The sequence below is a fragment of the Chiloscyllium plagiosum genome, unplaced genomic scaffold (genome assembly GCF_037043375.1).
Source record: "Chiloscyllium plagiosum isolate Xiang-an unplaced genomic scaffold, Cpla_swu_hap1 HiC_scaffold_8, whole genome shotgun sequence".
In the NCBI taxonomy this organism is placed as follows: domain Eukaryota; kingdom Metazoa; phylum Chordata; class Chondrichthyes; order Orectolobiformes; family Hemiscylliidae; genus Chiloscyllium; species Chiloscyllium plagiosum.
In genome coordinates this window covers 47,469,232-47,482,800 of record NW_028270146.1, presented here as the reverse complement: position 1 = coordinate 47,482,800, position 13,569 = coordinate 47,469,232, and positions in this window count along the sequence as shown.

Below are 13,569 nucleotides of genomic sequence, written 5' to 3'. Positions count from 1 at the left end.
ATCATGAAGTAAATAGAGAACTGCCAGATAAATGGGATATAGAGGATGCCACTCTAACTGAAATATTTGGATTGCCACACCCATAATAGACAAGCTATGCAGTCAGTAACTTTTATGACTCTTTATTCCATTTCTGCAGCACATTCTGCCTTCCTGTCATTGCCTCTGTCATTCACAGGATAGAGTCCAAGCAAGTCTTTGGCTCACCTCAATTAGTACCATCATGCGACACTGACTCTTATCTTAAATTTAGTCCTTTAGTTCTATCCACTTAGTAATTATTTTCATGGCAGCTTCCAGCTCCTCCCTCTCCTGGACAGTCAATTTCTTAATGAATACGTTTTTCTAGCTTCTGCTCTGCAGCACAACCTCCAGATGGATGTGTTTCTGAATAAAATCACATGAAAAGCCACAGTCATGTATTGCCTTTCTGCAGCAGGCCTCATTTTTAGTAAACTTCACCAAAGTCCTGGTGTCCCCTGCAGGAATAAATGCAGGAGAACCAAATCAAACAGAAGGCCTTCTAGTATACTTCAGAAACAGAGCAAAATGCTGTGGATCCTGGAAATTTAGACTGAAGGCTGAAAATGTTGAAAATAATTGGCAGGTCAGGTAGTGTTTGTGAACGGAGACAGAATTAACATCAGAACAATTCTGAAGAAAGCATGTTGACCTGAGATCCATTCCACATGCTAACTGTGTGTGTCTGACAGATGTACATAAACCTACCATACTCTCAATTTAGTTTGATTTCTGAATTTCCACTGCAGTTACAGAAAAGAACAAGACTTGCAGGTACACAGTGCTTTTCATGACCACTAGGTGTCTCACAGAACATTATATTCAATGAAGTACTGTTGAATTGTAGTTTCTGTTATAATGTAGGTCAGGCAGCAGTCATATGATAATGACCAGACAATATTTCTTGTGATGCTGATTGAGGAATAAATATTGACGAGCAGACTGAGGACAATTACCTACTTTTCTTCAAAGTTGTGTCTTGGGATCTTTCAGTTCCAAGCAATCGTTTGTGGTAGGGATTCTCTAGTCAGAGGCACAGACAGATCCTGGGCTTCCTTCACCGCCGCTCCCTCACCACCAGATGCCTGGAGGAAGAACACCTCACCTTCCGCCTCAGAATACTTCAACCCCAGGGCATCAATGTGGACTTCAACAGTTTCCTCATTTCCCCTCCCCCCACCTCACCCTAGTTCCAAACTTCCAGCTCAGCACTGTCCCCATGACTTGTCCTACCTGCCTATCTTCTTTTCCACCTATCCACTCCACCCTCCCCCCGCTCCCGACCTATCACCTTCATCCCCTCCCCCACTCACCTATTGTACTCTATGCTACTTTCTCCCCACCCCCACCCTCCTCTAGCTTATCTCTCCACGCTTCAGGCTCTCTGCCTTTATTCCTGATGAAGGGCTTTTGCCCGAAACATCGATTTTTTTTTAATAGATATTTTTATTAGAAATTTAACATTTTTACAAGTTTACAAAAATAAACAAAACTCTCAAGTACAAACATTGATATACAATTAAATCTTAAATATATAATAGCCAAAATTTAACAAAAGAAAAATACAGAGAAAGAAAAAAAACAAACCTCAACTAACTACTAATCTAACCTACAATTAACCAGAGTGTATATTTAAGTCTCTTACATTATTCAAATAAGAGAAAGAGAAAAAAAAACAAAAAACCAATGGATAACACAGAAATTGGGTAGTGAGATACACGCTCGGAATGTGTTAACATCAAATGTAACAAAACCCATATTCGTGCGGGATTCCTCTCCCAAGGGGCCCCGGACCAGCCAGGTTCGTAATCTCAATTAAATAAAAGCCCTTGTTAGGATGGCCGAAATATCTGTATTCATACAATTCAAGAAGGGCTGCCATATTTTATAAAATAATTCGGTCTTTTGGTGCACCATATTTGTAAGGAAGTCAAGGGGAATACATTCCATAATTAGTCTGTGCCAATTTGAAAGTCCAGGGGGGCCCTCAGCCACCCAGTTTACCAAAATATTTTTCCTTGCACAGAAAGAGAGAATAGAAAATAGTCTCTTCCCGTGCATGTCCAGAGAGGGAAAGTTCGAAAAGCCCAAAAAGGTCTACTTTAATTTCTGATCCTAAAATTTCTGTCAGGGTACTTGCTACTTTAGTCCAGTATCTACGGATCTTATGACAGGTCCATAGGCAATGTACAAGAGTGCCCACCTCTATTTTACATTTGGGACACAAAACATCGATTTTACTGCTCCTCGGATGCTGCCTGAACTGCTGTGCTCTTCCAGCACCACTAATCCAGAATCTGGTTTCCAGCATCTGCAGTCATTGTTTTTACCTAGACATTTCTGCAGCCAGCAGTGAAAAATTAAAATGGTGTGTTACCTCCCTGGTGCCAGGATCAAGGATATCTCCGAGAGGGTGCAGAATGTTCTCAAAGGGGAGAGGGCCCAGCAGGAGGTCATTGTACACATTTGTACTAATGACATAGGAAAAGAAAATGACGAGATTCTGAAGGGAGAGTATAGGCAGTTAGGCAGGAGTTTCAAAAGGAGGTCTTTGAGGGTAGTAATATCTGGATTATTTCCGGTGCTACAAGCTAGTGAGGGTAGGAATAGGAGGATAGAAAACATGAATGCGTGACTGAGGAGATGGTGCAGAGGAGAAGGATTCACATTTTCGGATCATTGGAATCTTTTCTGGGGTAGAGGTGACCTGTACAAGGAGGATGGATTGCACCTAAATTGGAAGGGGACTAATATACTGGCAGGGAGATTTTCTAGAGCTGTTCGGGAGGATTTAAACTAGTAAGGCTGGGGAGTGGGACCCAGGGAAATAATGAAGAAAGAGATCAATCTGAGACTGGTACAGTTGGGAAAAGGAACGTGTCAAACAATCAGGGCAGGCAGGGACAAAGCAGAGTACAAAGTTGGGCTGATAAGCCAAACTGCATTTGGCAAGATGCCTAACAGGGAAGGCAGATGATCTCAGAGCATGGTTAGGAACAGGAACTGGGATATCATAGCAATTACAGGAACATGGTTCAGGGATGGACAGGACCAGCAGTTTAATGCTCCAGGATACAAATGCTAGAGGAAGGACACAAAAGGGGGCAAGGGAGGAGAGAGGGTTGTGTTTTTTAGATAGGAGATAGATAGTGGATCTGGATAGGTGCAGGCTTGGAGGGCCAAAGGGCCTGTTCCTATGCTATAATTTTCTTTGCTTTTTTTTGTTTCTTGTTTCTGGTTAGTATTACAGCTGTACTTTAGGGAGGATACTCCTGGGAATACATTCAGGGAAGTTATTTGGGTGGAACTGAGAAATAAGAAAGGGATGATTACCTTATTGGAATTGTATTATAGACCTCCTAGTAGTCAGCAGGAAATTGAGAAACAAATTTGTAAGGAGATCTCAGAATAATAGGGTGGTTATGGTGGAGGATTTTAACTTTCCAAACATTGACTGGGACTGCCATAGTGTCAAGGGTTTAGATGGAGAGGAGTTTGGTAAGTGTGTATAAGAAAATGTTGTGATTCAGTAAGTGGATGTACCAACAAGAGAAGGTGCAAAACTTGACCTACTCTTGGGAAATAAGGCAGGGCAGGTGACTGAGGTGTCAGTGGGGAAGCACTTTGGGACCAGCAACCATAAATCTATTGGTTTTAAAATAGTGATAGAAAAGGATAGACCAGATCTAAAAGTTGAAGTTCTAAATTGGAGGAAGGCCAGTTTTGATGATGTTAAGCAAAAACTTTCAAAAGCTGATTGAGGGCAGATGTTCGCAGGACAAGGGATGGCTGGAAAATGGGAAACCATCAAAAATGAGATAACGAGAGTCCAGAGAAAGTATATTCCTGTTAGGGTGAAAGGAAAGGTTGGTCGGTATAGGGAATGCTGGATGACTAAAGAAATTGACAAAGAAGGAAGCATTTGTCAGGTATAGACAGCAGAGATCGTGAATCCTTAGAAGAGTATAAAGGCAGTAGGAGTACACTTCGGAGGGAAATCAGGAGGGCAAAAAGGAGACATGAGATAGCTTTGGCAAATAAGGTTAAGCAGAATCCAAAGCTTTTTACAAATACGTTAAGGACAAAAGGGTAACTGGGGAGAGAATAGGCTCCTCAAAGATCAGCAAGGCGGCCTTTGTGTGGAGCCGCAGAAGATGGGGGAGATACTAAATGAGTATTTTGCGTCAGTGTTTACTGTGAAAAAGGACATAAAAATATAGGATGTGGGAAAATAGACAGTGACATATTGAAAAATGTCCATATTATAGAAGAGGAAGTGCTGGTTGTCTTGAATCACAAAGAAGTGGATAAATCCCCAGGATCTGATCAGGTGTACCCTAGAACTCTATGGGAAGCTAGGAATGTGATTGCTGGGCCCCTTGCTGAAGTATTTGTATCATCGATAGTCACAGGTGAGGTGCTGGAAGACTGGCTAATGTGGTGCCACTGCTTAAGAAAGGTGGTAAGGAAAAGCCAGAGAACTATAGACCGGTAAGCCCAATGTTGGTGGTGGGCAAGTTGTTGGAGGGAATCCAGAGGGACAGGATGTACATGTATTTGGAAAGGCAAGGACTGATTAGGGATAGTCAGCATGGCTTTGTGCGTGGGAAATCATGTCTCACGAACTTGATTGGATTTTTGGAAGAAGTAACAAAGAGGATTGATGAGGGCAGAATGATGGACGTGATCTATATGGACTTCAGTAAGGTGTTTGACAAGCTTCCTCATGGTAGACTGATTAGCAAGGTTAGATCTCATGGAATACAGGGAAAACTAGCCATTTGGATACAGAACAGGCTTGAAGGTAGAAGACAGAGGGTGGTGGTAGAGGGTTGCTTTTCAGACTGGAGGCCTATGACCAGTGGAGTGCCACAAGGATTGGTGCTAGATTCAGTGCTTTTTGTCACATATATAAATGATTTGGAGGTGAACATAGGAGGCACAGTTAGTAAGTTTGCAGATGACACCAAAATTGGAGGTGTAGTGGACAGTGAAGAGGGTTACCTCAGATTGCAACAGGATCTGGACCAGATGGGCCAATGGGCTGAGAAGTGGCAAATGGAGTTTAATTCAGATAAATGCGAGGTGCTGCATTTTGGAAAGGCAAATCTTAGCAGGACTTATACACTCAATGGTAAGGTCCTAAGGTGTGTTGCTGAACAAAGAGATCTTGGAGTGCAGGTTCATAGCTCCTTGAAAGTGGAGTTGCAGGTAGATAGGTATGCTTTCCTTTATTGGTCAGAGTATTGAGTACAGGAGTTGGGAGGTCATGTTGTGGCTGTACAGGATATTGGTTAGGCCATTGTTGGAATATTGCATGCAATTCTGATCTCCTTCTTATTGGAAAGATGTTGTGAAATTTGAAAGGATTCAGAAAAGATTTACAAGGATGTTGCCAGAGTTGGAAGATTTGAGCTATAGGGAGAGGTTGAATAGGCTGGGGCTGTTTTCCATAGAGTGTCAGAGGCTGAGGGGTGACCTTATAGAGGTTTATAAAATCATGAGAGACATGGATGGGGTAAATAGACTCAGTCTTTTCTCTGAGGTAGGGGATTCCACAAATAGAGGGTTTAGGTTTAGGGTGAGAGGGGAAAGATTTAAAAGGTATCTAAGGGGCATTTTTTTCACACAAAGGGTGGTGCGTGTATGGAATGAGCTGCCAGAGGAAGTGGTGGAGGCTAGTACAATTACAACATTTAAAAGGCATCTGGATAGGTATATGAATAGGAAAGGTTTAGAAGGATATGGGCCAAGTGCTGGCAAATGGGACTAGATTAGTTTAGAATATCAGGTCAGCATGGACGAGTTAGACGGAAGGGTCAGTTTCCGTGCTGTACATTTCTGTGACTCTATGACATCCACCTCATAGAGAATGTGGCCTCAGTTTAATGTCTCGTGTGAAGTTTCCATGCAGTAAGACTCCATGACACTATAACAAGAAAAGAAAGCACTTCCAGAAGTGCTGTTTAATGCTTTTGCCCATGTCTTGGCATGGGACTTGAAACCACTACTGCTGATTCAGAGATGAGAAAGCTGCTATTTGAATTATTTGACACATGTCCTTCTTTTGTATCCATTTGTATGGGGTGTGTTCAGGGTTGGCAGCTGTGGACAGGAAGCTAGCTGGATAATTATATCATTCAGGGAACATGGTGTTAGAATGACTGCTAAAGTCGGTGCTATCTAACAGCAAAGCCAGGGCTTGTGGTAAGCCTTCCAAAGGTTTCCTGAATGTTTAGTTTTCATCAGTTAGTCAGAGACAGTGAAAGCAGAAAATTGCTGCCTTCAAGCTGCTCATCTGTCAGGTACTTAAGAGTAAAGTGGGGAAGCTCCAACTAGAAAGCTGTATAGCTTCGAAGCAGTTAAGACTCAGAAACGTCCTGAGAACCAGATGGAGCAGTTACATCTGTGATTAAGGCTCAAGAAAACCCCTGGGAGCTAGGAGTGGGCCTTACGTGCTTAGGATTTCACATTTTGTTTACTCTTTCAATAAAAATTACTCATCCCGAGCAAGATCACAACATAAATTTAGTGTCCAATCCTGTACCATAGCACAATTCGAGCCCAGCCAAGTATCATAACACATACACTATCTGCTGTAGATTCACTTAAATTAAGCAGCATTCATGGATATTATTGTCAATTCTGTTTTCCTATGCACTTTACTTAAAGTTAAATTCTAACTAGGATTATTGATGCCATTTTGATAATTTGCCCAACTGATTCAATATGTTCCAGATTGTTACCTCAGTATAAATTGCTATCCCTGTTTTGGTATTTGCTTGCATACTGTCATAATTGCCCTTAAGTTTAAAGTTATATTCTTGGACTCCGCTCCACACACCCCCGCGGCCTCTCTCTCTCTCCCTCTCTCTCTATCTCAACTGAATTTAAAATTGAATCATATTATGATTGCCATTATGTAAGGATGCCTTCTCTATGAGGTTATTAATTAATCATATCTGATTGCGCAATACCTGGTCTCTGCAGTTGGCTCTAGAACATAGTTTTAGGAAACTGTTCATTCCAAGAACTCTTCATTTATTTTATACCTTCCACATCCTCACTGTTTTCTCTATGTCACTGTTGACTCCTGATGAACCATTTTGATGGCTCTGGAAGAGTTGAACAGTGTCTTTGAGTGATATAAGATGTAAGTAGGAAAGAGCAAAACAGAAGATTAATGAATGTACTCTACACTGGATGAGATTCAAGAAAAGGATCAGGGAGTATGGTGTTAGAAACAAGGATGCAGCCCGGACATATAGATGAATAAACAATCATAACCTGTATCTGTGTTTCCCAATTGTTTGGTACCACAACAACTCCATGCCAATATATCCCTGCTGAAAGTATGAAACTATGTCCTGGTGGAGAGTCGTGGATACATGCAATTGTTTCCCTATAAAAATTACTCTCTTAAGATACCAATTTTGTCTCTTGTATGACCAAAAGCATATAAAATTGAAGCATATGTCTGGCACCTCTTTGTGTTGTGTCAGGCTTTCTGTCCATAATAACATTCCAAAGTGTATCCAGTTACAGATTATTAAGTACTTCTTCCTAAAGTTGATTACATTTGACCTTGACCTTGATATACATCCTGTTTGCTTGTTGGTGCAATGGGATTTCTGCATTGCTATTTGGATTCTGCCTAGCCGGTCTGAGGTAGCCATTTTTGTACCAGGCTTGTCGTTGATGTCAAAATTGCATTCCGGAACTTTTATGAGAAGTTGTTGTTGACTAGGAGATGCATTCATTAATGGTTCGAGCCAAATCATTTCCAAGGGTTTGTGAGTGGTTTCCACAGTGAATTGCTTATCAAACAGGTATGTATGAAATCTTATGAAATCAAACAACACAGCAAGTTTAACTTTTCGATCCAAAGGTAACTGGCTTGGCAGTTTGTATGATGCATGCTCCTAATCCTTCCTGAGACCATCAGCTTGCAGAATTGCCTTCTTCCTCAAGTTGCATTACGTTGGGTTACAAGTTTCTGCTGACAATGCTCGCCTGAGTGATTTGAATATGTGTTGATGATTCCCCTGCCCCACATACAGGATTTATTTTATTAATAGGTGTTACAATGGTGCTGCTTGGTTGGAAATACTTATGTGTAGCTAGGAAGTTACATGAAAACAGGGAGGACTCTGCAGGTCTTCTTTAGCTTTGGGAGGAGGTGTGTGCCTGGGTCAGGACAGATCCCATTACCTGAACAAATAAAACCAAAATGGTGATTGACATTCTCCAAACATATCTTGCTGTTAAAGGAGAATACTTGATGATCAGCTGCTGCCATCTTAGTGTGTAGATTTTGGACGAGGTCTTCTTGGGTTTTGTCCATCACTACAATATAATCAGCAAAACAAACACATCCAGGACTATTTTCTGTGATTCTGCTGCAATAAGAGACCCTGCTTGACAGATAGACTGAGTGTTAGTCTCTGGAAGCCATATGCTCCAAATATGCTCTGAAAGTAATAATTAGTAATAATCTGAAAGTAATCATTTCTGGCGTTTCCTTTACCAATATCCAGGTTGGAAAAGAACTTAGCTCCTATAGAATTTGAGATTGAATTCTTCTCATATTCTCTTTGGAGACAGCTTTAAGGGCATTTGAATGGTCATTGGATAAACATATGGATGAAAATGGAATAGCGTAGGATAGATGGGCTTGAGATTGGTTCCACAGGTCAGCGTAACATCAAGGGCCGAAGGGCCTGTACTGCGCTGTAATGTTCTATGTTCTATGTTCTAGATATTGGATCCAAACATACATTTTAGGATTCGGAGATGCCGGTGTTGGACTGGGATGTACAAAGTTAAAAATCACACAACACCAGGTTATAGTCCAACAGGTTTAATTGGAAGCACACTAGCTTTCGGAGCGACGCTCCTTCATCAGGTGATTGTGGAGGGCTCGATCGTAATACAGAATTTATAGCAAAAATTTGCAGTGTGATGTAACTGAAATTATACATTGAAGAATTGATTGTCTGTTAAGCCTTTCATCTGTTAGAATACAGTGATAGTTTCACTTCTTTCATGTGTAGATCACAAAACCCTTTTGTTAAAAGTTGCATTCTCGGGTTAGCTGTTAACAATGGTGATAGCTGGACAACATGTTGAAGGTGTTAGCCCCCTGTGTTCCCTGTCTATGATCTGATGTTTAGATTGATTCCAATCTAAAAAGTGAAATAACAGAGTTTTACATAAATTCATGCAGTTTTTGAGCTCAGAGTTCGACATGAATCTATGTAGTTTTTGAGCAAAGTGCAATGTAACTTTGTACCAAAAAAATTCACCACACACAATATATATGTGTGCATGTGGGTCTTTATCTGTGTCTGTCTGTGTGTGTCTGTCTGGGGTGGGGGTTGTGAGTGTGAGAAAGTGTGTGTGTGTGTAGTGAGTGCAGAGTGTCTTAAGTCTGTGAGGGGGTGTATGTGTGGGAGTCTGTGTGTCTATAAGGGTGTGTGTGGGTGTCTGTGTGCGCGTCTGTGTGTATCTGTGTCCGTGTGTATGTGAGAGTGTGTGTGTGTAGGAATATCTGCATGTGTGTGTGTGTGTGTGTGTGTGTGTAGTGCAATGGTGATCACCTGTAGTGTGACATGAACCCAAGGTCCCGGTTGAGGCCCTCCCTATGGGTACCGAACTTAGCTATCAGCCTCTGCTCGGCCACTTTCCTCTGCTGCCTGTCCCGAAGTCCACCTTGGAGGATGGTCACCCGAAGGTCCGAGGCTGAATGTCCTGGACCACTGAAGTGTTCCCCAACTGGAAGGGAACACTCCTGTCTGTTGATAGTTGTGAGGTGCCCATTCATCCGTTGTCGTAGCCTTTGCTCAGTTTCCCCAATGTACCATGCCTCTGGGCATCCCTGCCTGCAACGTATAAGATAGACAATGTTGGCTGAGTCACATGAGTACCTGCCATGTACATGGTGGGAGGTGTTCCCACGCGTAATAGTGGTATCCATGTCCACAATCTGACACGTTTTAGGATTTTAGAATTTTAGGATTTTGTTAACTTAATGGTCTATACACTGATGTACACAAAACACCATACCATTACATTCCGTATCATCCAACTTGGTCTTCAAACTCTCGTGTGTGAACACTGCACTTTCTGGGTGAATTAATTCATGGAATTGCATCTTCTTTCAGATGCAAGTCAGTATTATCGTTGAAGTTTCCTATTGCATTGAATCTGTCTGGGTGTATTGTAAGTCCTGGACTGTTTTATATGCATTCTTGACCTGTTCTGCTTTGTTAAGTAATTTGATGACTTTATTAATGTCACCATGTTCAGTCCATACACACTGGTGGTGCTGCAATTGGTCATTAATCCATATCCACCAGGTAAAATACATGTGGTTTCCATGTAGTTAATGTTACCAATATCAGTTGTATCACTGTCTTTCAATGATCCAGATAAATATCCTTCAGAATTCTGACCAGTAGGATATTTTCACTACCTTCTGTCATGAATTTGGTCATGCATTTGTCAATTTTCTTCAGGTATATAATGTCAATAATGCCAAAAGCTGTTAACTAATTGAACTGTTCTACATATTAGAAGAGTGTGGTGCTGGAAAAGCCGGTCAGGCAACATCTGAGGAGCAGGAGGGTCGACATTTTGAGCATAAGCTCTTTATCAGAAATGAGGGGGTGGCCCAAGGGGGCTGAGAAATGGGAGGAGGTGAGCCTGGGGGGGAGGGTAGCTGGGAATGTGATAGGTAGATGAAGGTGGGGGTGAAGGTGATCCATTTCCGGCAACCAACTCAATACGGACATCTACTTCAAACCCACCAACTCCCACAGCTACCTGGACTATACCTCCTCCCATCCTGCTTCCTGTAAAAACCCTATCCCTTATTCTCAATTCCTCTGCCTCCGCTGCATCTGCTCCCAGAAGGACCATTCCACCACAGAACATCCCAGATGGCCTCCTTCTTCAAGGATCACAATTCCCCCTCCCAGATGGTCGATCATGCCCTCCAGTGCATCTCCTCCACTTCCTGCACCTCGCTCTTCAATTCCACCCCTCCAATCACAACAAGGACAGAACCCCCCGGTCCTCACTTTCCATCCCAACAACCTCCGCCACCCACAAACATACCCCACCACCAGAGATATATTTCCCTCCCCACTACTATCTGTGTTCCATAGACACTATTCCCTCTGCAACTTCCTTGTTAGGTCCATACCTACCCTTCCGGCAGCTTCTCCTGCCACTGCAAGAAGTGCAAAACATGCGTCCACACCTCCCCCCTCACCTCCGTCCAAGGCCCCAAAGGATCCTTTCACATCCAAGAGAGATTTACTTATACTTCAACACACATAATCTATTGCGTCCATTGCACTTGATGTGATCTCCTCTACATTGTGGAGACAGGACGCCAACTTGCAGAACATTTCAGAGAACATCTCTGGGACACCTGCACCAAACAATCCTACCACCCTGTGGCCAAACACTTTAACTCCCTCTCCCACTCTGCCAAGGACATGCAGGTTTGGGGCCTCCTCCACCACCAAACTCTAGCCACCCAACACCTGGAGGAAGAACGCCTCATCTTCCACCCTCCAACCACATGGGATCAATGTAGATTTCACCAGTTTTCTTATTTTCCCTCCCTCCACCTTATCCAAGATCCAACCTTCCAACTCGGCACCACTCTCTTGAACTGTCCTACCTGTCCAGCTTCCTTCCCACCTATCCACTCCATCCTCCGTTCCAACCTATCACCTTCTCCCACACCTTCATCTACATATTGCATTCCCAGCTATCTTCCCACCAGTCCAACTTCCTTCCCATTTATCTCTCAGCCCCCTGTCCACCCCTTCATTCCTGATGAAGAGCTTATGCTCAAAACGTCCTGCTCCTCAGATGCTGCCTGACAGGCTGTGCTTTTCTAGCAACACACTCTTCAACTCTGATCTCCAGCGTCTGTAGTCATCACTTTGTCTTGTTCTACACATTGTGTTACATTCAGTTTTGCAGCATGTAGATGTATTTAAGTTTATGCAGGACTCCAGTGTACTGTCCATTGTTACCAACATGTCTTGGATGGTGTTTTGCTTGGTGGTGCCCTATTGTAACCTCTGATTGTATTTTTGGATGCAGATTTCTTATATAGAAAGCCAGTGCCATTTTGCATTGAATGATTACAAAGATCTTGGAAGGAGGACAACTTCATTTCCCTAATAATTTGCTTACATTCTGCACGCTGGCCTTTGTACCAATACTGATAACAGCCCCACATGCTTGTAGATGTTGTTGCTTAGCTCCAATTGCTTTATATTTTGTTCTGTCTTTTAGCAATGTGTCAAATGTCATGACATTTCTATTTCTCCAAGGAACACTTTGATGGATATTGATGTTTCAACCAGCTGCATTATCCAATCAAATAGCATGGCCTGGGACAAATCACAATCCTTGCCCTTCCATAGTTCCTACTGATCAATTGATTCTGTGGCTGTAAGGGATAAGCTTGAGAGAGTGAATTATAAAGTTCACTTTAACATAAAGCTAAGCCTCCAGCATTCCCTATAGCTTAGCAGGAACTTTCAGGTCCTCTTTGGACAGGAATGAAGTGTTAAGCTATGCAGATTTCAGTGACTATTTTACGTTTACTCCTTGTTTATCTGGCTCTACAGTAAGTAAGTATGAAAAGCATAATTCCACCCTTTACTTAAAAAAGCTGAATTGGATAGGACACCTATGGCCTTCCAATTCATACTAGGGAATTTGGGAGTCACATGCCTACTGTTCCCAACCTTTTGTAAATGTTAGTTATAGAGTCATACAGCATGGAAACAGACCCTCTGGTCCAACTAGTCCTAAACCGAACTAAACTAATCCCACCTGTCTGTGCTTGGCCCGTATCCCTCTAAATATTTCTTATTCATGTACTTACCTCAATGTATTTTCAATGTTGTAACTTTATCCACATCCACCCTTCCTCTGGAAGTTAATTGTACACTCTGTGTAAAAAAATTGCCACTCATGTCCTTTTTAAGTCTTTCTGCACTCTCCCTACAAATATGCCCCTTAGTCTTGAAATCTCCCAAAGGCTTCTCCATGTAACTATTCAGTAATTGCACTGCTTTTGCTGAGCTGTTTTCAACAGTGGTTCAAGTCTTTTTTGTTTCACATTTTTTTTTTGACAGTGAAAATAAGAAAAACAAAATAATGTTAGGATCTTACTATCTAAATGGTGAGGAATTACAGACCTCTAAGGTTTTGACGGAGCTGGGGGTTTGTGCATGAATCACAAAAGATATTTATGCAAATACAGCAAGCAATTAGAAAAACTAATAGGATGTTTTGGCTTATTAAAGGAGTTGAATAAAAAGTACAGGCAGTTCTGTAAAAAAAGGCACTGGTGGTACCACATCTAGAATACTGCACACAATATTGGTCTCCTTATGTAAGATGATATCTAAATGCATTGGAGGCAATTCAGAGAAGGTTTACCAGACTAATACCTGCAATGTGTAGGTTGTCTTACAAGGTTAAGGTTGGACAAGCTAGTCTTGTATCTGTTCT